The sequence below is a fragment of the Protopterus annectens genome, chromosome 2.part1, assembly GCF_019279795.1.
Source record: "Protopterus annectens isolate FY-2018-M chromosome 2.part1, PAN1.0, whole genome shotgun sequence".
Taxonomy (NCBI): domain Eukaryota; kingdom Metazoa; phylum Chordata; order Ceratodontiformes; family Protopteridae; genus Protopterus; species Protopterus annectens.
Window position 1 is genome coordinate 236,918,937 of NC_056729.1, and position 4,877 is coordinate 236,923,813.

The window sequence follows — 4,877 nt, forward strand, 5'->3', positions numbered from 1 at the left end:
AAGTTTAGGCCAAAATGTGATTGACTGAGCCATCTACACTAGACAAAACCTCTCAAGCCCCTCCCCATCACTATATCATTTCCTCTCAACTATCCCTGCCTCCACTTAACTCTTTCACCTCCCCAATCCACTAAACTCCCCCTAACATCAACCTAACCCCCACCATGAAGATGTCCCGGGACAACTTAGTTTGTTGCCAAACTTCATTTGTTTACTTCCTCATTATTATTAAACAGCTGAAGGTACATTATAGTGCTGTACATACATGGGATGTCAATTCAACTTCTATTAGCTGAATAAAAATCATTTACAAATTACATGTATTCAGCACAATATTTTAAATTAAATAACTACCATTTTCTTAAGAGCTCTGGGTGTTTATCCCCACAAGTGGGCATTTTCAAAATGCAAAGGCCACAAAGCGCTACTTTTAATATATGCCTCAAAGCTGTAGCACTGTCAATGCAGTTTTTTGAACTGTTGTAATTTAAGCTCTAAGTCATGTAAAAGTTTTAAAGTCATTACTTACTTCCATGTACATATTTATCATATTATGGACATTTATTCTGTCACCAAGTAAAGGATTATCATAAAAAATGTGCAGATTTTCTGTTTGTCGATGTGCCAAACCATATGTAGTTTGTTGACTGAATAAAGACTGAGACTTAACATTTCATTCAGTATAAATACTAAAAATAATACCACCAGTAACTCACAAGTTGTGTCTGTAGAAACAAAAGTAATAAAAACAGGAACCAAGAAGAACACAACCACGACAACCAAAGTCTCCAGTATCAGTCTTTACTTAGTGCACAAAGAAACACAAGCGCTTTCACGATAGCTTCATCAAGTGTAATGAAAAAGCACTATCTAAACACACCTTATATACAAAAATAGTATAGTCACATGACAAAAGCAATTACAAATTAAAAGGGTAACAACTATTTGCATATTTGAGACAATTTTAAAAACATACATATACATTTTATATCATAAAACAACTTAGAATAACATGTATAGGACAAAACATACATATATATTTTATATAATAAAACAACTTAGAATAACCTTCATAGTAATGCATGGGTTTACTAAATAAAAACTATCTCCTTAGAGGTCTTGATTTTAACCTCGGTCTAAGTGGTACACTTTCATTTAGCCCACTGCCTGCATTTGCCCTCATCCTGACAATCCAAGTAGACTCGAGTTCCTCTGTTTTATGCCTCACACCTCCTGTTCAAATACTATGAAAACATTCTCCCAATAAATAAAAACTTAAAACTGTGTGCAGAGTCTGTATCACGAATATGTTTAGCCAGGGCATTTACACAATTAGACTTACTTATGTGATAAATGTTGTACAAGTGGCAAAGACAGTAAACTTATACAACTTCTTTTGATCTGGATGGTAAAAACCACCCTCTATGTCCAAAAACTGACAATAATTGTATTTACCACATGGTGTAGTACCTATACCTTCCCTATGACATTCACTAATCCTAGGATAACACAATCTCATTTTCAAAGATTTACCATTCCTAAACATGAATCTCGGTTCAAAGTCCACATATCTGGCAACTTCCTCATTTGTAGTAAGAATATTCCAACGCTTCCTTATTATTCCCATATATTTAGCTACATTAGATGTATAACATAAAGGGACCTACAACTTAGCTCCATGTATACCTCTGTTAATTCCTACTGTCCCTGTACTAGCAGAACCAGTGTTCCTATCAGAGAAATATGGTTGAGCTCTTGTACCCCTCTTTAATCACTGCTGCTACATTGGGTACAATGATATGTTCTTCATAGCCCCTATCACGAAGATGGTCCACCGCTATATTGACATGTTGTTCAACGTCAGTTTCTGTTACATTCAGCTTAGAAACCCTATAAATCTGATTTTGTACAACATTCCTAAAGATGTAGGAAGGATGTGAACTCTCCCTGTGCAGCAGATGATTCACATAACATTCTTTCCTATATAGTTTTGTTATAATTTCACCTGTATATTCCATAGTAACCTTAACATCTAAAAACTCAATATCAGACACAGAATGGTTACAAGTAAAGCGTAGATAGCAGGTAGTGTTATTAAGGTATACAAAAAATTCTTGAAACTGCTCATATGTACCTCCCCATAAGATAAAAAGGTCATCAGCAAACCTTCTAAAGAACAACACAAACTCTTTATAAGGACCCTGGAGTACATAGTTGAGTTCCCATGCTACCATAACTGCATTGGCGTAGCTATTGGCACAGGCTATGCCCATAGCTACGCCATTGCATTGCTTGTAGTATTGTTGGTCAAAAACAAAAACATTATGCTCCAGTACTATTTCTAATAACCTAACAAGCAAATCTTTTTTCTGTTGACTATAATCAGAATGATTCCTCAAAAAATTTTTTACGCTCAAAGTCCTTCATGGTTGGGAATCACCGTAGATAAGGAGGCAACATCTAAAGTTATAAACATACTTTTCAAATTGTTCTTAGATGTATAAACATATAAGTCTCCTAAAAATGTTCTGTGTCCATAAGAATATGTTGTAGATTATCCAATACAGGTCTTAAATGCTTTTCAAGAAAAATGGAAGCTGTCTCAGTGCTCCAATTCCTGCCTGAAACTATTGGCCTTAGAGGTGGATCTTACCTATTCTTATGAAGTTTAGTTAGGCCCTGTATTAAAGGTAGAGTAGGTTTGGCAACTAAAAAAATAAGAAAGCAAATCATCATCAATAAACTCCATTTCATGCAAACATTTCAAATAAATTTCTATATCATACATAATTGTAGTCAGTTGTACAAATGTAATTTTCATATAAAAAGAAGCATCTGCTAACATTTCATTCATTCTTATGACATATGTGTCCCTGTCTAGGACCACAATGGGTCCACATTTATCAGCCAGTCTGATGATATCATTGGATTTATGAATATGAAAAAAGTTTAAAATGCAATCTTTCGAAAATTGTATTAATGGAGACAGAATTAAGAGTCCTAAGTAAAGGACTATCTTTTATACCCTCTGTTGCCTCAGATTATACTGAAGTGATTTTTGACCTAAAGAAATTTACCAGAAACTTGATGTTGAAAAATAATGTATAAAGATCACAGTGATACTAATGTTGATTCCCAGACATCTAGAGGGTTGGAGTTTAAGAAACCAAGCACTTTTGTACCTAGAATGAACTCTTTAATAACTGCTTTTGAAAAACTGTGTGTGCAGGATGTATATGACCTTAATTTTAAAGCCAATGTGAAACATGATATTTTTAAAATGGCTAATTTAACTAGAGATGAAAGGTCAGCATTGAGAGGTCTAGAGATGAATACCAATATTATCATCAGACCGACTGATAAAGGTGGACACATTGTGGTCCTACTATAGGTTTCTTAATGTTTGCTTCAAGAAGATTTTTTAGGGTTCCCCCCTCCTGTATACTATGTTCGGTTTTTCACCAACCCATTCTCAAACATCTTTGCATGATCTAACAATAGCCTGATTTTATGTACAATGTCTGCAATCATTTTACTGGACCTATTATAGGATGTAACCAATGGTGACCTAGAGTATGCTGCTCCTACGGTCTCAGTTTCCACCTCCACACTCACCTTACTAGACCAATGATAGGCATCTACCACTCTAGCATCAGTTACCCCTATGGTCTCAATTAATTCCTCAAACTCATCTCTCTCTGTATATCCATTTAGGTCGTCAATCCCTATAAGTAAATGAGGTTCATTTATATCCTGGTTAAGGATGGCTTTAAAGTGTCCTCTTTCTCTTTTATTTACTACTTCAATAAGTAACTCATTCACTAAAATAATTGGATAACCCCTTTTAACACACATTTCTTTCAATAATTCACATTCTCCAAGGATTTTTTTCAAAACAAGTAATCATGTGGGTAGCTCTTACAAATTGTCCCTTTACGATGGCCTTTTTCCGTTTGTAGAGGTGAGCACTGTTAAAATGCAGAAAGCTATTAGAATATGTTTACTTACGGAAAATTTCAGATTGGAACACACCTAAAGAACTATTCTTTACCAATATAACATTCAAGTATGCAATTTCTCTTACTCCTACAGTGTGGATGAAATATAAAAATTGGGTGAGTTGTTGATATACACTAAAAATCCATTAATCATTCCTTGTGGGCCAACCCAAAACACAAACATTTGTCCAAAAAATGAATGTAAAGTCTACAATATTTATAAAAGACTGATTCTATTAAAAACATTTTCTCCCATTGGAGCATGACTATGTTTGCATACAGGCTACCAGAAGGTGAGCCCATAGCAACCCCCTTTGTTGAAGAAAGTATTCTTTATTGAAAAATATAAAATTATTCCTTAGTACTAGGTTTAAAAGTTGTTCATAAACATTTATTTTTGGTTGAGGAATTCATCTCTGATGTAAGTACTCACAAAACCATTCCACACCTAGATCATGTGGTATCACTGTATATAGGTCTTTCACGTACAAGGTTATAAAAATCCCTGCGTCATTAAATTCCAACTGGTTAATCCCTCCAAAAAATCTGATGAGCCTTTACATAAGGAATTTTCATTTGCTAACAAAGGTTTTAGTTTGATGTCTAAAAGTTTGCTAATGGGTAAGTAATAGAACTTCACCCATCAACAATGGGTCTCATGGGGGGGTCCTGTAAAGATGTATGTATTTTGGTAGTCCAAAAATACAAGGTGTCTTCGGGTCCAATACTGTTAAGAAGTTAAGGTCATCTATGGAAATGGATCCTTCAATAAACAAATAATTGAGCTCATTGCAAATTTGATTATATGCTCCATTCAGTTGGTGAAGTGAACAATTCTCATATGTTCCACTCATCAATACATTTCTCATTCTCTGATTG